The sequence below is a fragment of the Elephas maximus genome, chromosome 21 (genome assembly GCF_024166365.1).
Source record: "Elephas maximus indicus isolate mEleMax1 chromosome 21, mEleMax1 primary haplotype, whole genome shotgun sequence".
Taxonomy (NCBI): Eukaryota; Metazoa; Chordata; class Mammalia; order Proboscidea; family Elephantidae; genus Elephas; species Elephas maximus.
This window is the reverse complement of record NC_064839.1, coordinates 31,588,325-31,613,179: the sequence shown is the minus strand read 5'-3', so window position 1 is coordinate 31,613,179 and position 24,855 is coordinate 31,588,325. Positions and strand designations below refer to the sequence as shown.

At 47.3% G+C, this 24,855-nt stretch overlaps 1 protein-coding gene and 1 long non-coding RNA gene across 2 annotated transcripts in view; one reads left to right on the top strand and one right to left on the bottom strand.

Annotated features, from left to right (window-relative positions):
- LOC126064755 (uncharacterized) overlaps positions 1-4,093 on the bottom strand; it is a 119,350-nt gene extending 115,257 nt beyond the window's left edge. The window contains exon 1 of the long non-coding RNA XR_007514628.1: positions 3,221-4,093. This is a non-coding gene — a long non-coding RNA (uncharacterized LOC126064755). The remainder of the gene's footprint in view (positions 1-3,220) is intronic.
- A 1,350-nt stretch (positions 4,094-5,443) lies between these two features.
- Positions 5,444-24,855, top strand: part of CDH11 (cadherin 11) — a 195,578-nt gene continuing 176,166 nt past the window's right edge. The window contains exon 1 of the mRNA XM_049865040.1: positions 5,444-5,785. The gene's annotated coding sequence lies outside the window, so the exon portion shown is untranslated. The remainder of the gene's footprint in view (positions 5,786-24,855) is intronic.

Genomic DNA, 24,855 nt, shown 5'->3' with positions numbered 1-24,855 from the left:
CTTAGGCTCAGAGCAAGGGGATGACTTACCTGAGGTGACTCAATGAACTTGCAGCTAATCTTGAAAATAACCTAGGGCCTCTGCCTCTGAGACTGGCACATCTCATTCCATGTGACCTTGAACACATCTTACAGTGTCAGGAAATTGTGAATTGTCATACCATTCTTAGCCAGAAGTTTTATTACTAATCCTATTTAAGATTAATCTTCATAATTATCATAATTCATAATTATAACATGACTTGTCTCTTGCTCAGGTCTTTTAAGATGTGTTAATAATCAGACCTAATAATTACTAATAGTAATTAATAACTTTCATTCATTGAGCCTATGTTCCAAGCTCAGTGCTTTTTGCTGTAGGTACGTGGACACATTTAATCCTTGCAACAATCTAGGCACAGGTCATAACCTCCACTCTACAGAATTGGAAACTCACGGAGATCAAGTCTTTGTCTAGTGCAGCTATAACAGAAATTTATTTCCTTACAGTTAGGAGGCTAGACCAGCACGCATGTGTCAGTTCGTCGTACTGTGGTGGCTTGTATGTTGCTGTGATGCTGGAAGCTATGTCACCGGTATTTCAAATACCAGCAGGGTCACCCATGGTCCACAGTTTTCAGCGGAGCTTCCAGACTAAGCCAGACTAGGAAGGAAGAACCTGGCCGTCTATTCCTTCACCTCACATGCATGCGAAAGAATAAAGAGACCGAAGAAGAACTGATGCCTTTGAATTATGGTGTTGGTGAAGAATACTGAATATACCATGGACTGCCAGAAGAATGAACAAATCTGTCTTGGGAGAAGTACAGCCAGAGTGCTCCCTGGAAGTGAAGATGGCACGACTTTGTCTCATGTACTTTGGGAATGTTATCAGGAGGGACTAGTCCCTGGAGAAGGACATCATGGTTGGTAAGGTAAAGAGTCAGTGGAAAAGAGGATGACCTTCAATGAGACGGACTGACACAATGGCTCCAACAATGGGCTCACCTAACAAGGATTGTAAGGATGGTGCAGGGCCTGGCAGTATTTCATTCTGTTGTCCTTGGAGTTGCTATGAGTGAGAACCAATTTGATGGCACCTAATGACAAGAACAAAAACAAGGAGGCTAGAAGTCTGAATTCAGGTGATGAGCTCTAGGGGAAGGCACGCTGGTACTGTGTTCATTCTCGGGGAAGATCTTTGTCTCAGCTTTTCTAGAGCCCTTCTCACTGTTCCTTGGAGATCTCCAGGTGGCATCTACCTTTCCCCAACTCTTCTTGCTTGTCTCTGTGCCTACTCTTCTCTTTTTATATCTAAGAGTGATTAGGTCTAAGACACACCCTACACTGATTATGGCCTCATTAACAAACAAAGACAACTCCATTCCCAGATGGATTGCATCCACAGATGGAGGGTTAGAATTCTAACACGTACTTTGGGAGAACACTATTCAATCCATAACAGCCAGTAGGTGCCAAACCAGGAATCAGACACAGGTTAAAGGCCCGCGGTCACCCCACTTTTCTTGGCAGAGGCAGCTGTGGGAGTGTTCCCCTGAAGTGACTGAGTCTGAAAGTGTGTCCTTGTTCCATCGTTCCCAATGTCTTTCTTTTGCCTGGGGAAGGCATGCTGGGAGGTCACCGCAGTGTGATGAAACCCACTACCTGCTTGGATCTTGCCTGCCCTTTACACCACTCACCAAAGGACGCCTCTGGAGCAGGATGCTTTGAGATGGCCTGGGGAGCCTGGAGTTTCTAAGTGTAAACAAGGAACTGACTCAGCAGGGCCTGGTTATCTTCAGAGTCTAAGACAGGGCACATCAAATGGATGAAAGCCTGGTAACTTTGATGAGGGAACCTACAGGAAATTATCAGCCTAGTGCTACAAGGACAAAGGCAACAAAGGGTCCCTTTGGGTCTCATCTTTGTCTGGATTTGGAAGCAGCAGGAAGTAGAAGGGGCTGTTTAATCCCCACTCCAGAGCAACTGTGAACCCTGGCTCCTTCTCTGAAAGAAGAACAAGGTGAAGGAAAGGTGAGGCAAGTTAAGATAAACACCCAAACTTTTGGCTGCCTGGTGGAACTGAATCTTTCAACTTAAGCTGTCAGTGGGATCTTTTTTTCTTTTCCTTTTTTAATCTAAACTGTAATCACACAGTACCCCACCCATAGTGCTTGATATGGATTTCTAAGACAGAGCCTAACATAGTCATAAAAAAAATCCCCTCTGAAATGTGCACTTTGTACTGTGTCTCTGTGTAGGTGTGTTTAAAATGTCACTAACTAGAATGCCTAACTCTAGTTCCCAGGAATTAATCACTTAGAAGAATGAAAGGAGGGAATTAACTTGCTTTAACACTTCCAAGACTCTCCAAAGCAGTTGCCAAAATAGAACTTGGTTATCGTTCCATAACAACCTGAACCCTTCCCCCCCCTCCATTTTTCTCTTTTTATACCTGCCTTGCAAAAATCTCGCCCTCCCTCTCCCCCAGGGCTTAGCTTCAGGTCCTGATACCCTGGGAATTAAAAAAAAAAAAAACCTGGGAATAAAGTAAAAGGAATTTTTTTTTTTGGTGCAATTTAATGATTTTTAGTAAATTTACAGATTCGTGCAGCCATCGCCTGTATGCATTTTAGAACATCCCCACCACGCTACAAAGTTCCTTCATACCCATTTGTAGTCAATTCCTGTTCAAACCCCCAGCCCTAGGCCACCACTGATTTGCTTCCTGTATCTATAACTGTGTCTTTTCTGGACATTTCCGAGAGATGGAATCATACGATGTGTGGTTTTGTATATGGCTTCTTTCACTTACCAAATGTCTTTGAGGTTTATGTTATAACACGCATCAACACTTCTGTCTTTTTCATTGCCGAATAGTATTCCATTATATGAATATGCCATGTTTTGTGTATCCACTCATTTGGATTTGGGTTATTATGAATAATGCTGTTACGAACAAGCAGGTACATGTCTTTGTTTGGGCAGATGTTTTCGGTTCTCTTGGTTGGGTAGAACTCCAGGCTCAAAACTGCTGGATGTGCAAAGGAATAGAGCGGTGCTACCCGCTGGATGTACAATATCAGTAGAAAGCTTCCAAACAATTTTTAACTCTTTTTTTTAAATTACCTAATGCTATCGTTTATAAACGAATGGTCCAAAAAAATTTGTTGCCATTCGATAAATTTTGAACAGAAAGCAAAGAGAAAATTCAAGACCAGATCATATGTTACCAGGCTTACCTCCACGATGGAATGAATGGAACTTTTTCTCAGGCATCAAGAGATGTCCTGAACATCACAGATCCTGGGCATCTTTGTGTCTGTGTAGTTACACTGGCGGTGGCTTCATGTTGCCTTTATGTCCACGTGGAAAGGACGAGAAAATCCAGACAACAGTGTGTAGCCAAACAAGAGCAAGTGACTGGAGTGTCTGAGCAACAGTCGGACTCTGTTCCCTCCTCTCCTGTGTAACTTCATCACAAGCGGAAATGGAGCGGTCCCAGTACCCCATCACCATCACTATGCCCCATTAGAGTGGGAACTTTCAGCAGTGGCCTGGGACACACCCAAAGTGGGAGTTTTCAGCTTTCAGCAGACGGAGGTAGCAGATGAAGAGACAAAGATTTTGAGAGGAAGCAAGGCGAAGGTGTGGAAAGGGCTGGGCCAAGGACCAACCCGCGGAGTCAGAAGAACGAGGCAGGCCCTGCGAGCAGCACACTGGGCTCTCCCGGGAACTCTCGGCGTTGGCGACCCCGAGCGTCCCCCGTCCCAGACTGCTGTGACTGGGGTGGGGGTTCGGGGGCCCAGAGGCCTGTCACACTGGAGGCCGGTGTTGGGGTTGGTGGGGAGAGGCAGGAGGTGGTGGAGGAGCCAGGGAACTGGGCATACGCAACTTGCTCCCTCCTCTCCTGGCAGAAGTAAAGCCTTGGCCACAGGGAGGGTGGCAGGCGCGTCTGGGCCGCCCGGTCCTCGTGCTGGGGCGCCGCAGGGTCCCGGGAGTCCCCAAAATAAGCTCCGACAGCAGGGCTGGGGGTGGCGGCGTAGCCCCGCCCCCCGCCCACGCGCACGTTCCCCTGCGCGGCTCACAAGCAGGGGAAGCGCTGGCCGCAGGATACCCCGGGGCTGGCGGCGAGGGGCGCAGGGCGGGGTGGGGCGCCCTTCTCCTCTACCGCGCTCAGCACCCCTTCCGCCTTCGCGCCCCGTCCCAGGCTTTCTCTTCTTTCCTGGGCCTCTTTTCCGTTAACTCCTCAGCCCTCTCCTCCCCTCACGCTAGTGCCGAATGCTGCGCTCCAGCGCCCTCCTGCCCCTCCGCGCCCTCTTTCCACTTCTTCAGCCCGGCCCTGGCACTCACCCTCCTCCCTTCTCATCCCGGTCCTGATTTCTCTTGGCGGCCTTGCCTTTTCACACTTAACCCATTTGCTGCTTCACCTCCCCTCCGTGTCTTCTCTTTCCGCTACTCCTCCCACTCCCCGGAAACTTGGCCCAGCCCGGGTCCCCACGCGGGTCACAGTTGTTTCTCCATCTCTGGGACCGTGATGTGTGCGGGTCTGCCCCGCCCCCCGCCCCAACACATACACCACGAGCACCTCGTCCAGCCCCTGGCATAATTTCGAAGCCATGTCCCCTCCTGCCGTTTCCCAGCGGCCTCACGAAGGCACAGAGCGGGCCCGGGGCTCCTTCTCTGCAGTGGGTCCCCGATGGAAGAGTAACCGGGAGGACAGAGGAGGATGCAGGCACTGCGCCCCTCAGACCCTCCCTTCCGTACAAGGGCCTCCACACCCCGGGGTTGGTGATGGGTCTATGGTGAGGGGGTTTGGGGAGGCAACAAGTGACGCTGCCCGCGGGGGCCACCGGTACTAGTGTGAGGCAGGCACCAAGGCACCCCCGGGGAATCGCAGAGGCCGACCCTGACGAGGCCCCCTGCGCCCTTCTCCGTACGCTAGGCTTTTTTTCGGGGGGCGGGGGGAAGCAGGAGAGAACAGAGACTTAGCTGTTCCCAAGTTCTAAGTCCCCATCACGCCGGCTTAGCCATCGCGTCGCAAGCAGAGTTCGCAAGGGGTTGGGGGTAGGGCAGCCGCCGCCGACGTGGAGGGATTTTCGGAACGTGGGGTGAGATGGAATAGGATGCGCTTGCGAATTCTCGATTGCCACCCCCGCTGGGACAATCCTTTATCCCAACCCACTATCCGGGCCGGCAGGGCCAAGGCCCAGCCTGACCAGCTGGAGCGGGTTTGGGGGGAAGGAGGAAAAACGGGGTTCCAGCCCCTCCCCAGCCCCTCCGCTCCCCTCCCTGATTGGCTGTGCGTCCCTGGAGGCCAACTTCAGTCGCTCCAGACTCTGTCTGAGCCCCCGGCGAGCCGGAGCTCAGCGACCCGGGGCGGGAGGGGAGGCCTGGAATCCAGGGGTTGGCACCGCTGGGGCCCCGGGGGAGGAGCGTGGACCGGGTCGGCCTCCACAGCCTCCTCGCGGCCCAGCTTGCCGCCTCTCGCTGCCTCCGCTCCCTCCGCCCCCCGCCCTTGCCTTCCCTCCTGGCGGCGGCCTCCCTCTTCCTCCGCCCCCCCTCCGCCAGCCCGCCACCTCCCCCCGGTTTCTCATTCCTGCCACTAGCGCGCTCCGCGGCTCATTCCGCGGCCGCCGCCAGCCGAGGGGAGCGTCGCAGGCCGAGGAGCAGATGCCGCGGGGGCCGCTCGCAGCCGCCGCCGACTTGTGAATGGGACCCGGACTGGGGCCAGGGCTGACACCGCTGCGCTCGCCCTGCGCCAAGGACCGACGGCCCAGTGTCGCGCCCACTCGCAACGGCCCCAGGTGAGCCGCGCCACCAGTCCCTTCCTCTCGCCTGGATGAGGTTTTGCGGGGGGGGGGGGTCCCCTGGAAGGGAATGCCGGGGGGAGGGAGGCTTGCTGACTGGAGAGGCTTCTCCATCCGAAACTGAAGGGGGTGGGGGGTGTAAGAGAAGATTTGTTTAAAAATCAGGGAAAAGGGAGCCAGCTGTGGGTGCGGGCAGCGCAGGGAGCAGAGGCGCCAGATGTGCGCTCTAACCTCTCGCCCGCTCGGGCCTTGACTGAGGTCTGCGCCAAGGCCGCTGAAGAGGAGTTCGTACCTGGGTGGGGCAAGGGGCTGCAGAGCTGAGCCCCGACACGCCGACTGCCCGCGGGCATGTCTCTGGGGAAAGTCGCCCCCGGCGCCGTGCCCGCCAGCCCGCCTGCGCTGCCTCTTTTCCCAAAAGCAGCGGCACGACCGCGCTCTGCAGGGGTTCTACCTCTTCCTCCCGCGCCCCACTGAGGGCTCCCCAGGGCTGGGTCCTCCGGTTGAGACCTCCGGGGAAGTCCCGGGAAACCGAAGAACCTGAGCTCTGGGCGGCAATCCCCCGCACTTTGATAGCGTGGGTTGGAGTCCGCCGACTGCGGCTCTGGGGCTGCCAACTGCGGCGCGCGCGCCAGCCTTCCAGCCCGAGTGTCTCCGAGATCCGGGGACCGCCTCCAGCTCCCGCCAGCCGTGGGGTAGGTCCGCGAGCGGCTCAGACTAGGGCTCGACTCGGCTTAGGCTCAGTGAAGCTGCCAGGGTCAGCGTTAACTTTGCGGACCAACCCCTCCCTGAAGCCTGCGCCTCCTCTCGGAGCGCGCCAGCCGCTCAGCTCCCCGCGCGCACGGCCTCTCTCCCTGAGCTTTGCCCCTGAACTCGAGCCGGGAGGTGGGAAGCGTGGAGAACCCGTCATATTGGGGAGGGTGCCAAGGTGGGCACCCCTTTCCCCTGCAACGCGGGCGGAACTGTAGGAGAGCCAGCGTCGCACAGAGAATCCGAGTCCCCAGAGAAAGTGGGGTGGGGGAGGCTAGCGGGTCCGGGCTCCTTGTCCCTTTCTTGCCTAGGCCCTGCTTTCGCCGGGGGCTCCGCGCGCTCCCTCTCCCCGGTGAAAGGTTTTCTAGATGCTCGAAGCCCTGTTGCTTTTGCTGGTAATGCAGGAGGAATTTCACGGACCGTCGTACTGCTGTGGAGAATTTTCACCTCTTAATTGTTTAATCCTGCCATCCCCGCGTGACGGTGGGTCGTCCCAAAGGACTGGGCGATTCCTCCTGAAACCCTGATGTATCCGGGCATAGATTCCCTAAAGTCTTTCTCCCGTTTCCCCCTAAAGAAATCTTGTTCTGATGGCTCTGCAATCTTGCTTTCTTTTCCTCTATCATTCTGGCTTAATACGGGGCAGTAAGTTTTCGGTTGAATCACAGAGATGTCACGATAATTAATCCGGAGAGCAGATACAGATCAATTTGTTTATCACTTGGGTTTGCAGCAGACATCGATGGTTTTGCGGGGTGTCTGGATTTCCCGGGGAGGGGGATGCAGATGTGTTCTCAGGAGCGGGAATCCGCTAGCATCGCATCACCATATTGGCGAGGCTGGGCTCCTAGCGCTAGAGCCTAATGCGAGGGGAGAGAAGGGAAGGGGCTGACCTGCATTTAATTAATCCTGGCATCCTTTTCCCTACAAATACGAAGGTACAGGCACCAGACCACAGAAGTAGTCGCTGCCCAACCCCAGCTGCAGGGAGTCTAGGCTTCTTCCAGTAGAACAAAGGGGTAAAAGTTCCCAAACAAAGGCACAGAGTTGTGGCCCATACCAGTGGGGCCCTGAAGCTCCCTCACTAAAGTCCCTTAATTGTAGCTCTGATTCAAAGTTTGAGAGTTGGCCAGTGAGCCCTGGAATTCGAACCTCTGCAAAACTGAAATCCTGCCTAACACAAAGGAATGTGAGTAGTTTTCAGTATAGACCGGCAAAGGGCATCTGAGATGCCAGGAGACTTTGCTTGAGTGAGAATTCTCTTTATTTGTGCTTTTGAAACATGGCAGATCAATAGATGAAGATGGCTGGCATTCATGCTTTAATATTAATAATAATTATTGTCATTATTTTAGTTATTATTTCGGAGGCTTCGTAAGCTGATCATTTCATTACATTGTTTAAAATAAAGAAATACGCCCAAACCACCACCCCCCACTCCCATTGCCTGGGGAAGGAAAGAATGAAGAGATGGTTTGAAAGGACCCAGATAGGTTAATCTATTGAGGCCTGGACATGTAGATTTTCTCAAACTGAGTTTATTGCTTACTAGAAAAAAGGCTTTCAGAATAGTTCTAATTGAAGCAGTGGACCATCTTGATAGCACTTTAGAACTTTCATTACGTTCAGTGTTCTTATCAGAACACCAGGCAGTAAAATTGCTAGGAACTCAAATTCTCTTTTCAATTAAGATCCAATCTTTTGTTAATTTGAGAATTAAAAAAAAAAAGTTATGACTCTTTTTTTTTTTCTTTTTTATGACCCAGAACTCCTATTTCCCCTTTGTAGTGGCGGCTTTGTATATGTTTGTTTGTTTATTCATGGGAGGAGGGGGGAGGGTTGGACAGCCATGCCATGATTTGGGGGAATACAGATCAATTTTCATGCTCCTTTGATGCACTTGTCTTCATAATTCATGGTTTTTCTTCCACTTTAAATAGAATTTCATGGCTGCTTTGTAAAGATTCTGGTTTGGGGACAGTCATATGGGACACGCCGTGACTTTGACCTGAAGGCCTGATTTACAACCCCCAAATGCACTCCCATGAGCATGGTGTGCCTGGAAACCTTGCCTGGGAATGCCTGTGTCCTAGGAAGTCAACGGTTCACATAAACTTAGATTTGTTATTTTCAAATCTATTTTTAGAATCGTCTAAAGAGATCTGCAATCCCATTTTAGGCTTTCGTCATTTTCAATACCTTTATGTAGGCAGCAGCTCAAGAAACAGAATTTTATGTAAGTTTATTTTCAATATTTTTCCTTTTGATCATAGGCATACCAAATCGTTAAATAATAGTTAAACGGCTGTGGTCTATATGGTTTGAAAGTAGGTACCAAATCTTCTTTCTTGACCTATCAAATTTACAGAATGACTACGAAAGCCTACACTTTTTTTTTCTATTGATTTAAGGAATTGAAGTGAGTTGGGGATGATTCTTCCCCTTGTGAAACTGGCCATCGTTCCATTAAAAAGTTAATTTGTCAAGTACCTCATTCTAGATTTATTAAGTATTGTGAGTTGTCAACCTTTCCAATACAAAGTTATTACTCCTGACGTGTATAAGGGTGGTTGATCTGTGTAAATGACTGATTTGATCGATTAGGGGGAAAAAAAAATCAACAGGTCTGTTAAAAAGAAAAAAAAAACTGGACAAAGTTGGACAAACCTGCGAACCACTAGGAGCAGGGATCAGCGTTTCCGTCAGGATTAACTGCGATAGCCATCCACAGCCTCCTCTGTGAGCAGGAAGGAGAAAGCAAACACTCAAGAAGGGTAATTAGGCATCTTTCAGCCATCATTTTATCCTGACATAGAGAGCCTTGTGCATTTCTGGAAATGGGCTCGGTCGCGGAAGATTGCACTTCTGGCCACTAGAGGGCAATGACGCCCTTCTCCAACTTTGTGCATGGGGCCCATCTGCTTTTGAGGGCACCATGAAAAGCCGTTTTGTTACCACCAGCCTTGTCTGGCTCTCCCGGGAGAGACGAATTCAATCTAGCTGTGGCTCAGGCTACCGCTCGAGCAGTTTGTCAGGATTTAACATCTTTCAAGTCAGTGGATCCTCTTACCTTCAGCCTCTTCTTCCCACCTCGGAATTTACAAGAAAGTTGGGAAACCTTGCAACTTGAGATTGTCTGAGGAGAAGCAGGGATGGGAGCCCGGGCTGCACAACAAACAAGGTCAGCTCTCACCAAGCCCGTGATCTGGGTAGGATTTTCTGGCCCTTTTTTTTTTTTTTTTTTTCTGGCAGAAAGAGCATCATTTCAGATTCCAAGGGGAAGGGAATGAATAAATAAGAGAATTACTAGTGAGACGACTGTGCTATCATTGCCTATACTGTGAAGAGGTTTTGAAGACGTCTGCCACGCATTTCTGATTTGTCCAAAAGAATAGCAGTTCGATCTTCGGTAAACACTTTGGAGCATGGAGCTTTAATGAACAGTAACTGTTTTACAATTACCTTTAAGCCATTCTTGATATTGCTGCATAAAACATAACTTTAGCAGAGAGTAAAATTTAATTCAAGATTGGTCCTCACGCGCTGGAGTTTAATCATTTGATTTTTTTTTTCCTCCTCAGTGATATGGAAATTACCGCTTATGATTAAATTGCATAGTTCAGGCTGCACACGTTCGTATTTGTTACTGTTTGATAGTGTCATTATGAAAGTTCAGAACAAGAATAAAAAAAACTAACACTATATTGTAATTAAGAGGAAAGCTCTATTAAAGAAAATAACTACTGTCTTAAGTGGGTACTTATTTGTATCTGAATACGGTTGCCTCCCTGGTGAATGAGCAGTGGTGTCCGTTCTGTTCTTGCAACTCTGAGCTGCGTTGGAATGCATAGACAGTTGATAAAGAAGGAATCAATGCAAATAGATTACAGGAGAGTATTAAGTAACTCAGTGGAAAATAAGACAAAGTGTTTTGTAAACTGATGCTCGCTCACTGGACAGTGTATTTAACTTAGAAAAAGGAAGCCGCTTTCAAATTTTAAGTGCTTGTGAATAATACATGTTCTTGGAACTGGAGGCAAAATCTCACTGTTATTTGGTTTAATTAGTTGTCAGACAGTTGCAGAGTTCTGAGATTCTTATTGAGATAAAGGGTTGTTCTTCTCTCTCGCCCAGGTTTCTACTCAGGCTGAGAGTCTGGTACACCAAAATATTTGGATAGGAATATGTGAGAGAGAGAGAGAGAGGAACCCTGGTGGCTCAGTGGTTAAAGCGCTTAGCTGCTAATTGGAAGGTCAGCGACTTGAACCTACCGGTCGCTTTGCAGGCGAAAGCTGTGGCAGCCTGCCTCCATAAAGACTTACAGCCTTGGAAACTCAGAGGGGCAGTCCCACGTTGTCCTGTAGGGTTGCTAAGTGTCAGAGTTGACTCAGTGGCAATGGGTTATGGTTTCACTTTATGAGAGAGAGGAGAAAATGGCGGGGGAGAGGAAAAAAAGACAGGCGAATGATGCTCTTTCTCATGGCAGGCAAAATAGTGGTCTCTCTTTCTCCCTGTTTTTTTGTTTATTATCCTTATTTAGGCCATGAGAGGTACAGGATCCAGAAGTGGGTATATATACACAGCTTTACAGGCCACAGAAAAGTGTGGCAGGCTCCTGTTGTGTACCTTCTGGCACAGCGCCATCCTTAAACAGTGGTTGTGAATAAACGTCATTCTGAGTTTTTCCTGGTTGCTGCAGGTAAAGGGAAACCTTCATTCTCTCTAAAAACAAAAAAACCAAAAAACCAGCTGTTGCCAAGTCAGTTCCGACTGATGACAACCCCATGTGTGTCAGAGTAGAGCTGTGCTCCATAGAATTTTGGATGCCTGATTTTTTGGAAATAGATTGCCAGGTCTTTCTTCTGAGGTGCCTCTGGGTAGACTCAAACCACCAACCTGTAAGTTAGCAGCCTAGCACTTTAACTGATTGCACCACCCAGGAGACTCCCTCATTTATTATTGTTGTAGGATTCCAACTCCTAGTGACCCTGTAAGGTAGAGTAAAACTGCCCCATAGGGCTTTCTAGACTGTAATCTTTATAGGAACAGATCGCCAGGTCTTTTCTTGTGTGGAGCCTCTGGTGGGTTCGAACTACCAACCTTCCAGTTAGCAGAGGGGCGCTTAACTATCGCACCGCCAGGTCTCCTTTCACTTCCTCTAAACCAAACCGAACTTGTTACGGTCGAGTTGATTCCAACTCCTTCTCCCAAACCGAAACCCACTGCTATCAAGTCAATTTCGACTCACAGCGCCCTTATAGGACAGGGTAGAACTGCCTCACGGGGTTTCCAAGGCTGTAATCTTTACAGAAGCAGACTGCCACACCCTTCACCCGACGGGCAACTGATGGGTTCAAATAGCTGACCTCTTGGTAAGCAGCCAAGTATTTAACCAACTATGCACCAGGGTCCTTATTGACTACCTCCACCACCCCTTTATTTGCCAGCCATTCTCCTGATGTGGTCCTTTGCACTGGTATGACTTTCTCAAATTGATGTACCTCTCCATATTTAGTTCTACTTGAAGAAAATGGCTTTGGCCCCGGGCTTGTCCCCTGCTTTGTTCATCACCTGACAAACAGAGTGGTGGGTAGACTCCTCCTGGTGTTTGTTTAAGAGAAGTAGAGGTCTCTTTTCATCCTTCATTGCCTCCAGCAGTGGGAGCAAACAATGAGAATTTAGAGTCCCTGCTGTCTGTGCCTTTCATCCTTCTTCATAAGAATAAGTGCGAAGGAAGTCAAGGAATAGGCACATTGGGTCAAATTATTATATAAGCCATTCATGGGTCTCTGGGAATGTCTTACCCACAGACACATCCCGGAATGTTCGCACCTGTTGCCACCATCCCTGAGGCTTGGATCAGTTATTTAAACTCAGAGTCAGTGCTGTCCCAGGGCTGGGATGAGGGTCAGGCAAGTAGGGCAGAGGGGTAGGTTGGATTCTGTATTTAAAATTTTGATATTTTGCTCATCATGAATTTTTTTTACCATTAATTTTGAATTTTAGGATGCTGCATTAGATCTTATTTATCTTGATTACTAAGTTTTTGGTTCCTCAAATTTTGCCTTCTAGGCCAGGTCCTCACCCATCTCACCCTAGAGCCAGCCCTACCCAGCAAGGCTTCTAACTTCCTTTTAAAATCCAGCTCCGATGCTTACAAAGCGTGTGACCAAGACTGAGTCATATAACCTCTCTCAGATTCAGATGTCTTATCTGTAAAATGGATGTAATCGTAACGTTTGTGTTGGATGTGGGATGGCTGTAAAGCTTAAACGAGGGCACTGCTTGGTTCATGATATCAAAAAACTCATTGCTGGTAAGTCAGTTCTAACACATGACGACCCCATGTGTTACAGAGTAGAATTGTTCCATAGGGTTTGCATGGTTGTAATCTTTTTTTTTTTAGCCAATTTGTTTTATTTGTTGTTGTTGAGACTATACACAGCATAATATATGCCATCTCAACAATTTCTATGTGTATAATTCAGTCACATTGATTACATCCTTCAAGTTGTACAACCATTCTCATTTTCCAAGTTGTTCCTCCCCAATTAACGTAAACCCACTGCCTCCTCAGTCTCCTATCTGTCGAGTTGCTGTTGTCAATTTGATTTTATATAGATAATTCTTAAAAGAGCACAACGCTCAAGGTGGACATTCTCCACTAATTAGGCTAAACTGTTGGTTTTCGTGAGAATCTTAATGGAAGCAGAACTCCAGGTCTTTCTTGCATGGTAGCTCCGGGTGGGTCCGAACTGCCAACTTTTAGATTAGTAATTGAACACAAACCCTTTGTATGACCCAGGGACCTTGATTCATCACTCAATAAATGCTTGGACCGTTTGCCGTCTCTGAAACAGATATGGAGTTGTTTTATGGACTAATAGTAGGTTGTTGCTCAGAAGAATTAGGCCAAAATCCTGTCTAAAACCTTTGCTTTGGGTTGGGGCCTCTCCCAATTAGTGAGGAATTGTTTATTAGTGTCTGCCAATTTTTTAATTATTTCCTAAGTTTAAGTGTTCCATCCCTCTTTCATGTAAAATATGCAAGAGCTAGTTGAGGTTTTAGAGATAATTATTGCCTTTGAAAGATGCCTGCCTCGTTCCTATCTGTGTCTCTTTTCCCTCTGTGCGTTTTACATCTGGGTGGCTGTGGTAAGTTACCCTCAAATCATAATATCTGACTGGGGATGTTCTCTAAGCATTCGATGTTGAGATATTCATCACTGGTTTGCTTTCGTTCAAAAGGGGCTCATTGCCATTCCAGGCTAGCTTAAATGATAGTCTCTTGGTAAATCTCTATTTCAAGACTTTTCCTGTTTGTTTTTTCAGGTAAGTGTAGTTGGAGATTTTAAGGGGGCAGAGCAGTGACAATTTTAAGTCATGTGAGGACACAATTGAAGAAACCTCTCTTTCTCTTCTCTTGCGTTCTTCCCGAGGCCCAGGCAAAAGCACAGTGATTTGGCATCATGTTAAAAATAACAGTAACCCTGACCCTTGCACAGCCCATAATGGTTTTCCAACCCGACCTCGCTGGCAGGCTGGCCTTTCCAAGGCTCCTGGACCTTCCAGGTTGTCCTGCTGCTTCCCATCTGCAGCTCTGTCGTATCATCTGCTTCTGCCCCAGGCTGCCGCTCCCTCCGGAGTGCGTCTGCGACGAAAGGAAATGTCTGCCCGTAGTAGCTTGGGTAAGGGAAGAGGAGAGAGCCTACTTTTTGAGATTCTACCATGTGCCGGAGTCCCTGGGTGGCACAAACAGTTAAGCGCTCAACTACTGGCTGAAAGTTGGTGGTTCAAATCCACTCAGAGATGCCTTGGAAGACAGGCCTGGCAATCTGCTCCCGAAAACCCTATGGAGCCGTTTTACTCTGCACACATGGGGTCGGCCGCTATGAGTCTGGGCAACTAACAACAATCATACGCTGAGTTCTGTTCCAAAAACCAAACCTCTTCTGAGGTGCATCTGGGTGGGCTTGAACCTCCAACCTCTAGGCAGCAGCTAAGTGCATTATGCATTTGCACCACACAGGGACTCCAGTGCTGTACCAGGTACCCATTCATTCTCTACAACTACCCCATGAGGAGAGTGTCATCATCTCCACTTTCCAAGTGGGAAAATGATTCTCAGGGATGATTCAAGACACTTGTCTAAGCTCCCAAGGCTGGGAAGAAGATCTCTACACCTTTTTGGACTTCACATGCTCCACAGTTTTCCACTGTCTGCAACACAGTGGTCTCGGGCCTCCCTACCTTCCGGGACAGAAGAGCTGAGCTGACTGTTCAACCTTGTACCCCTAAACCCATTGCCATCAAGTCAATCCCAACTCATAGCGACCCTATAAGACAGAGTAGAACTTCCCCATAGGGTTTCTAAGGCTGTAATCTTTACGAAAGCAGGCTGCCACATCTTCCTCCCACAGAGTGGCTGGTAGGTTTGAACCTCTGACCTTTCAGTTAACAGCCAAGCGCTTAACCATTGCATCACCAGGGCTCCTTGTGTCCCTACAAGATCCCAATCTGGTCCACAAAAGGAGCCTCTGAGATGTTCTGGTCCAGTGTCCCACTCAGCAGGTTGTGTCTTTGACAGTAATCCTACAGCTTCTTAAATGTCCTGATGACAGGCTGCTAACTACTTCTCAGGGACCCACGCCAAGGCGTATTCATTAACTCTGTTCATTAAAATGCCACATTGTGTGAGGAGCTAAAATGCCCCTCTTTTGTAACTTTCAATGGTTCCTCTTTCCTCCCCGACCCCCACCATCACTTTTTCCTTCTCTTGACAGTCCTACAAATATTTGAAAACGGCTACCAGATGATAACCCAGCATTTATTGTGCACTTAGCTTTTTTCAGGCACTGTGCTAAGAACATTCTGTATAATATGGGACTTATCCACAACAACCCTAGGAGCTGATAAGATTGCTGTCAGCATCTTATAAACCAGCTGCCTGTGGAGCTGACTCTGACTCATGACAACCCCATGTGTGACAGAGTAGACGTGTGCTCCATAAGGTTTTCAAGGGCTGATTTTTCTAAAGTACACTGTCAGACTTTTCTTCCGAGGTACCTCTGGGTAAACTTGAACCTCCAACTTTTAGAATAGCAGCTGAGCATGTTAACCATTTGCAACACCCAGGGAGTCCTGTAATTACATTAAACCAAAAAAAGGAAAACAAAAGAACGAAAAACTCACTGCTGTCAAGTTGATTCTGATTCACAGTGACCCTATAAGACAGAGTAGAACTGCCCCATAGGGTTTCCAAGGCTGTAAATCTTTACAGAAGCAGACTGCCACCTCTTTCTCCTGTGGAGCAGTTGGTGGGTTCGAACTGCCGACCTTTTGGTTCACAGCTGAGTGCTTTAACCACTTTGCCACATGGAGGGGGAGGAAACAGACATGACCAGTGTTCCACAGGTGGTGACTGGCAAAGCTGGGATTCAAACCCAGGCATCTGAACCAAAGCTTAATCAGCTGCTTCAGGCCGTTCCTACCATTCGGTTCATCACCTAATTTGATGAAATAGGTTTTTCTAGGCCTCTCACAATCCTGATCACTCTCTTCTGCTGCCCCTCCATTGTGTCATTACCCCATGTAACTTATGGCGTCTTACGTCAAATACCCTATTGGAGAGAGAGTCTGACAACTGTGCAGCAATTTGGAACCACTGTAATGAAGACCAGGGGCTCCATTTTACACAACAGAACATCCACGTATCAGATGTATAAAGTCATTAACTGGGGCATCAGATATTCCAGTCCACTTTGCTTAGAGATGAGGGCCCAGGGACCCAGAAGGAAACCACAGCTTGCCTAAGATCACATGGTAGTGTGGGGCCAGATGGAATGAGAACTGAGTGTCTTGGCTCTTGACCAATCTCTTTCCACTATCTTCAAGCCAAAGTGCTTTTTGTTTTTTTTTAGTAGATATATCTGTGGCTCGATTTTTACTTAAACATCTCATTAAACTAAGTATATATATTAAACTAAACCCTGTTATGTCCTTGGGCAGTTAAATTTTGAGGTTTTTGTTTTTTTAAGTGCAGAGCTTTACTTGAATCCCTGTTATTTGGGAGTCCATATTCAGCCCATTCCGCGCTATTTGATAATATTTCGCGAGAGTGTGCCATTTAAGCCTGTCTTCAGCCCTATCTTACTTTATAGTCTTCTACACCTTTCCATTCTGAGGTTCAATAGGTAACAATGTAGGGATGGTGTTGACATCTCGCTCTTTCCAAGCCTTCCTGGAGGATTCAGTTTGAACTCCTTTTGTCCATTCCTTTATCATCTGTTCTATGAAAAACCCTGGGCTGGGCACACAGAAATGGCCAAACCACAGGACCTTGCCTTGGAGAGCTGACAGCATTAGCAGAGTGGAAAATACTAGGTCTGTCTGTAAAAAATTCACATCTGCAGACAGAAAGTTATGCATTGGAAGTATAACCAAATATGGTGGTGGAGGGGCACCGGGAGGAGAAGCCACATGGAGTTTAATAATCGACAGTGGGTTGGGGAAGGAATAAGAGAATTCCGTTCCTGCATGGCTAGTAGAGATCCTAGAGGCCAGACGTTTAGACCAACGCCACCAGGTGCTGGAATCCTTGCTACCATGTCTTGTGATGGCTTGAGCAACACTGGTGACATGGAACTCATTACCCCTTTATGCACACCACTGAGGCCATGGAAACGTTCACTGTTTGAAATGCTTCTCATAGGTTGAGTCAAACTCTCTCTCCCCAAAGCTTGTGTTGCTTGATCCAAGTGCTTGATACCGTGCAGAAGAGATGTAATCCCGCCTCCACATTGCAGTTATTCAATAACTTCCGGGATGCCTTCTCCCCAGTCTCAATACCCCAGAGGGAACACCCCACCCATTTTTGCTTCAGCCCTCCTCAGGGGGAAGCACCAACGGCAGAAATCTAGGCAGCCAGACTCTCGAATACCAACTCCCTTCCACAGACTTCTTTTATTGCAGCCCAAGGCTACATTACATTAGCTTTTATTGCCAGCCACGTCACCCAGAGGACTTCTGCTCCAGTTTATTTGTTTATTTGTTTTTCCTTATGTGCTGCCGTTAAGTCGTTTCCCCACCTGTCCCTGAGCACAGAAGACATAATAGGGCACCTTCAGTGGTGTTAGCACAGGCTCTAGAGGCCCCCTGTGTGGCTTCAAAGCTCCGCCCTGCCACTTACGGGCCCTGTGTGCCACTTTTTCTCTTTCTCCGTTTCCCCATCTACAACACAGTGTTAACAATAATATCTACCTTACAGGGTGACTCCAATACGAAATAATACTAACACATATAAAATGCTACAGCTACAGTGCAGGGCATGGACTTACTGCTGTCATTATCTGTTATGTTTCATAGTCTTAGGGTCAGTCGGTCTATTGATCTGATTTTCCAAAATGTTTTTAGATTTAAATCTTACTCTGTTATCCAGAATATGAGCCATCCCTTCTAGCCTCGAGTTATGGGTTGGTTTACTCAGTCACCCACCTTGTTGGGGAAAAACAAAACAACAACAGCAACAAAAATACCCAGAATAGGAGCAGGGCAGAGCCTTGTTAAACCATACAGGATTCTTCCATTCGGGTGGATCAACACCTTGAAAGACAACATTCTACACATGACTTATTCCTTGTGGTGCATGTTTGTCGTATTGTTTGATGGTTTGTTCATTTCTTTATTTGGCTGCGCAACATCAGATTTCCTTCTTGTGTTTGGGAAATAAGCCACCCTAAGATTCTCTACAGAAAGAGGAGCCTTCCTTATATTCCAGAGGGCTGAAGTTGCTTCCCCAGCTTGCCTGGAAGCTGGAACACCAATTCAATGCCACCGTTCCAGTGTGCTTTAAATTTGGATTCTTGGTGCTCCTTGGAAACTCTATGAAGCAGTTCTACTCTGTCCTGTAGCGTCACTAGGAGTTGGAATTGACTCAATGGCAACAGGTTTTTATACTACACACACACACACAACCATTGACCATGGAAATCTTACTCTGAGGATGTGGCAGTGCCTGGAGAGCATCTGATTTCCAGGGGCCTCAGGATGTGGAGTAAGCCTTAGCCACCTACTCCCAGTGGGGCAACCACCTGGTGCCATGGTAGGATCTGGTCTGGTTCTGACTGCCCGGCCTCTTGTGGTCCCTGTTGGGCTTCCAAGCCTGTTTCTATGGCCTTCCTGCAAGTACTGGGCTACCCAGTAGCTTTCCAACAAATTGCTCCTTGGTTTCAATCAGCCAGACCCTGTTTCTGTTGCTTTCAACTAAGAAATCCGAAAGTCTCCATTTGCTCCCAAGTCCTTGCAAGACTGTTAGGAGAGATCTTATCATGTTTGACTCTGAGTGAAGTACTCGGCTTTTGCGTTCCTCTTGAAGGCTGAATAGAAGAATGTCAGTCATGAGATAGTCAGAACTTGGGGTGTGACATGTGGCAGAGGGAGCCTTGTTGAAACACGGAAGAGTCTAGTTTGGGTTGAGGAAGAACTGAGCGGGGTGCCAGGACTGGGGGCAGAAGCCTGGTGGTATACGGCTCAATATAAATCAAAAGGAAAAGTCAAACCTGTTGCTGTCAAGTCAATTTCGACTCGTGACAGCCATGTTTACCAGGGAGAACTGCCCCATAGGGTTTTCTTGGCTGAAATCCTTATGCAAGCAGATCACCAGGCCTTCCTTCTACAGCACCACTGGGTGGGTTTGAACCGCCACCCTTCAGGTTAGTAGTTGAGCACAAACTAATTGTGTCACTTAGTATAGGAGGGGAAACTGGTATCACAGTGGCTAAGAACGATAGCTGCTAGCCAAAAGATCAGTAGTTCGAATCCACCAGGCACTCCTTGGAAACTCCACGGGGCAGTTCTGCTCTGTCCTGTCGGGTCGCTATGAGCCGGAATCAACTCGAGGGCCGTGGGTAGCGTGGGAGGTGGGATTACAGGGCAGCTGTGGCAGGCAGCCTAACAATTAGGCTAGTGGGTGGCAAATCGTCTCTTGCAAGGGACAAGGCAGGTTGTGGAGAACAGTGGCCCATGGATGCTAGCCGTGGAGCCAATGGAAACATCCCAAATGTCTTTTCCAGAGGAACCTAAGGGCAGATTCAGGGACAAAAGTCCAGATTGGATCCCTGATCCAAGGGGAGCTAGATAAAAAGTGTTCTGGATTGGAGAAGCCAGGAGCCTTGGAGGGAATACACAGGAATTCACCAGGCATTCATGGACCCATGAAGCATGCCCCCATGAGAATGCACAAAGGGCCCCAACTTTTCCAAGTCACATCGCAACTTCTGCGTAAGACAGCCCCATACCTTCTCCTGGTAGATTGGCTTCTGTGTTGGTCCAGGGACTGGGTGAGCAGGTGAAAGTTGTCAGTGCTTACAGCTGGGTGGGTTGGGGCAGCAGGAACCGACAGAAGCAACCATCCCCTAAAGCGGTCCCATATCATTCCAGTGCAGCTTTCCTTAAAAGGAATCAGCATCACCCTTCCAGAGAGCAAAGACTGTAGGGGAAGCTCAGGATTTCAAAGCTTCTGTGGACCAGGGAGTTCAACCATATGGGGACTTTGGTTTGGGGACTGACAGAGCTCCTTGCCTAGACCTGATCCAGTTGTTACTGAGCCACACAGGACTCCTGGGGCCGTGCCTTTCAGTGCCTTCGTGATATTCTTTGCCTGGTCACCATGGACACAAATCCAGACCACAAAGCAAGGCTGACTACCCAAACACAGGTGAGGCTGGCTGGGCAGCTTCAGGAAATACCAGCAGTGATCAGCTTTTCATTGTGTATGTATTAAAGGCAAATATCTGAAAGTTTTAAAAAAAACTTTCATTGTCAATAGCAGCAAAACTGTACTTAAATCTCAAAGCCAAATTGAAAATAGGAGTTTACTTATGCAAACAATTCTGATTTGCAATACGTTCTCCTGAAATATCCTGATATTAGAGATCTCCCTTGAACTGCCTCAGTATAGACACAGCTGTAGTATAAGATACCATTTTCATTTGATTGTTATTTTTGGGAACCTAAAAGCACTGTATAAATGAAGTGTCACTATTAGCATTATTATCTTAGAGTAGGAATTGCGATCTAGCAGTTAGAGCTGGGCACTCTCGCCTTCAAAGTCGTGCATGGATGATTCTTGTGTTTTATTCATCACTGTTCCTACTGCAAACATCGCCAAGAACGCTCAACTTCAGCAAATCTGGGCAGTGCATTTGAGAACATTAGCCAGGAGACTAATGCAGCCTGAGAGGCCACGTCTTTGAAGTGAGGGGTGGTTTGTGCAGATGCATTTTAGCTACCCCCTCCTCAGCCCTCCGCTCCACCATGCTCTGCGTGGCAAGCCAGAAAAGCACCTGGCTTCCGTTTACTGAGAGGCGCGTCCTGTGTCCTTTCCTTATTGGTTGCCTAACTTCTGTCCCACTTCTCATGAGTGGCGAAAGATCACCCGTCAGCAAGTCTGTGGTCAATTGCTGACAAATTTTCCTAAATAGGCTGCCCTGTAGCTCCCTCCCTTTGGGCAGAGCAGCCCCGTGCAGTGCTGGCTTTGATGATAAATAGCGTTGTGGCCTTGGGCAAGTCAATTAACCTCAGTTTCCTCATCTGTAAAGTGGGCTCTTGGGTCCTTTCCAGCTCTAAAATGGTCTGGCTTGCAAATCTTCCACCAATCACTTGGCATGGTGCTTTCCGACTGTCAAATCTAAGCACTTGGGAGAAGGAGCAGTGCAGCTCAGAACATCCGAATGTGAGTGCACAGATTCGGTTTGCCCGAGCACAGTACATCTTCTAGGGATGTTGTTGTTAGTTGTCGCTGAGTGGGTCCCTCCTTATGGTGACCTTATGCACCACAGAATGAAGTAGTCCCTGGTCCCGCAACATCTTCGTGATCGATCATTGGTATGCTTGCGTCCGTTGTTTCAGCTGTTTCGTCAGTCCATCTCATTGAAGGTTTCTCTTGTTTTCTCTGATCTTCTACCAAACGTTGTGTCCTTTTCCAATGATTGATCCTTCCTCATGACGTGTTCAAAGTAAGCGAGCCAAAGTCTCACTATCCTCGTGTCTTAAGGAGCATTCTAGTTATCTCTTCTAGGACTGATTTGCTTTTTTTTTTCTGGCAGTCTGTGGTATATTCAGTATTCTTCGCCAACACCACAATTTGAATGCATCAATTCTTTTTAGGTCTTCCTTTTCCATTGCCCAGTTTTTGCATGTATATGAGGCAATTGAAAAGGCCATGGCTTGGATCAGGCACACCTTAGTCATCCAAAAGACATCTTTGCTTTTTAAAACTTTAAAGAGATCTATTGCAGCAGATCTGCCCAATGCAATATGTTGTTTGATTTCTTGACTGCTGCTTCCGTGGACAGCAGTCAAATCCTACTGCAGGTGGTAAAAAAAAAAAAAAGGGGGTCTCAAATTTATGCCTGCTACCACCACCCACTGCAGGTGGGGTAAAAAAATAAATAAATTTGGGACCCTTTGAGGAACATCTTCAATGCCAAGCTCAGGAGTTCAGAATTCATCCCATTTCATTTCAGCCTTTGAAAGGTTTGGAGCAGGGGGAATGGTATGTTCAAAGCTTTATTAAAAGATTGCTGGACTAGCCTTGAGAAGAACTGATAGAAAGAGGCAGAAACTCTAAGCTGGGGAAGCAACAGGGAGAAGAGTTATTATGGTAGAGATGATGAATCCAGGACTAGAGTAGTGTCATTATTGCAATAGCTGATGTGTACTGAGTGTTTACTATGTGCACACACTGTGCTCAGCACTTTCTATGAATTATCTCAATCCATCCTCACAACAACCTCAATGAGGTAGGCACTATAATTATCCCCCCTTATAAAATGTGGAAACCAGGACTCTGAGTAGTTAAATGTCTCCCAATGTTATATAGTTAATAAATGGACTAGCAGGGATTTGAACACAGAGAGAGCCTATGTTCTCCCCAAGCCCAGTGCCGTCAAGTCGATTCTGACTCATAGCGACCCTATAGGACAGAGTAGGACTGCCCCATAGAGTTTCCAAGGAGCACCTGGTGGATTCGAACTGCCGACCCTTTGATTAGCAGCCATAGCACTTAACCACTACACCAGCAGGGTTTCCGTGTTATATATAGGGAGACAGATTTAAGAGGCTTCGAGGACTAGAATAATGGGATTTACTACTTGTTGATGAAAAGTGGGATACTTGTGAACTGACTACTAAGTGACTGTGATCGCGCCTTCCATAGATGCTCTTATTTTATCTTCCTGGCCCAATAAATGGAGTCCCTGGATGGTGAAAACTGTTAGGCGCTCTATTGCTAGCTGAAAGGTTGGCCATTCAAACGTACCCAGAGGCGCCTTGGAAGACAAGCCTGGCGGTCTGCTTCCTAAAGTCTCGAATGCCCTATGGAGCGATTCTACTCTGCACACATGGGGTCACCATGAGCTGGAATCGACCCGACAACAACCCAATAAATAGGAGACCAAGATTATATAGGTAGACAGTGGCAAAGGATTGAACTCAGAGTCTGAAAGATCCAGAAAGCTTTTTCTGTGAATCTCCTGCTGCATTCAAGATGGATGAATTCTTGGCGTTCCCCCTACCCGGGATGGTTTAAGGATGACACAGAGTGTTATGTTTTCTGTCATGTGCTCGTACAACTTAAATATTTAAAAAGATGTGTCAGGCAGAAAGAGGTTGTGTTTCCAAGATCCATGGTCTCTCTTGAAATGTTGGATTCTGCCCAGCTCTGGCATAAATGAAGGGAAGATGCCACCAAGAGTGTCACATCCAAACATTTATTTTGCACCCAGGATTTGCAATGTGATTCTAAGGGTTGTTGAGAGACGGCAAGTAAGGCCAGTCTTTGTCCTTCCACAGGAAGTGTCCATTTTCTCTTGAGCAGCACCACAAGCTTGCATGGTGCCTGTAAAAGGTGGGAGAAGAGAGTCACTTTTAGCTGTGAAAATGCATGTTATTGAAGACCAAGGCTTCTGAGAGATAAACTGGTAATCTGCTTTGAATTCTAGGATGTTATCAAAAAACAAACCAGTTCCTACTGATTCTATTCCAACTCATGGCAACCCCATGTGTTGCAGAGTAGAACTGTGCTCCCTAGGGTTTTTAAAGTTGTGACCTTTCAGAAGCAGATTGCCAGGCCATTATTCCCAGATTAGTGGCATCACTGGGAGTGCAGGGGGTGCAGACCACACCAGGTGACCCTGCTGGGGGGTGATACCAAAGTGACTGTGTATAAAATTTTTGTGCAGTGTTTCAGCAGAAATTTAGTATTTTTGTAAAATACTGTAGTTATAACAGCACAAACATTTTTTGTAAGCCCAGCTTACATGTATCAGTATAACTACAAGGATAAAGCTCTATGCTGATTTACCTTTTGAACCTTCTAATGTGCTCCAGTCAGAGCTGTCATTATTACCCAATTACGATGATGCTTCGAATCACGCGGTTTTGTCTGTACGCACTACAAGCACCTGCTGTTTTTATTGCTGCGAGTGTGTATTGGTCACTGATTTTTTTTTTTTCAGATTTTCTGGAGTTTTAGCTACAATACTGTGGCAATTAGTATCTGTGGAACCTGTATCAATAACTTTTTTGAGGATGAAGTAGTAATTAAAGGAAAAGAAGAAGTGATATATGGGGCTTATGATTTAAGAGTTTATTAGTACAGAAAAACATTACTAAGGATTCTGTATGGTCTGGTATGAGAGGTGGTTCATGGGGGCAGTGACACCATGAGTTGCTGCACTGGGTGATACCAACCCTAGTGAAGCCAACGTCCAAGGTGCCTCCGGGTAGGTTCAAACCACCAACCTCTGGGTTAGTTGTTGAGTATGTAGCCATTTAGAGGCCTCAAATTTGCTACTCCAAGCTAAGATAAAAACAAATTTAATTGTAAATACCAACATGGCAAGGTTTTGTTCATAGAGAGGTCACCAAGGTATCTGTGCTTTGTGTTTCTTTCTCAGCTCCAGGATTCTTGGAGCACTTGGATCTGCATGCTCCATGACACATCCTTTCTTATTTTAACCAGGGCTTGGAGCTGGTTCATTCTGGTTTGAACCCTTGCTGAGAATTTGCATTTCTAACAAGTTGCCACGCGATGCTATTGCTGCTGGTTATGAAGCAATTCTGAGAACCACTAGTAGAGCAGTGGTTCTCAAAATTTGTCATACATAGAGAATCACCTGGGGAATCTTGTTAAAAATGTAGATTCTGGTTCAGTATATCTAGGGCGGAAATACAATATCTCAACAGGGGCTTGAACCAGAATGAGCCAGTTCGAAGCCCTGATTTCAACAAACTAACCGTGTGACCAGACTGAAGTCACTT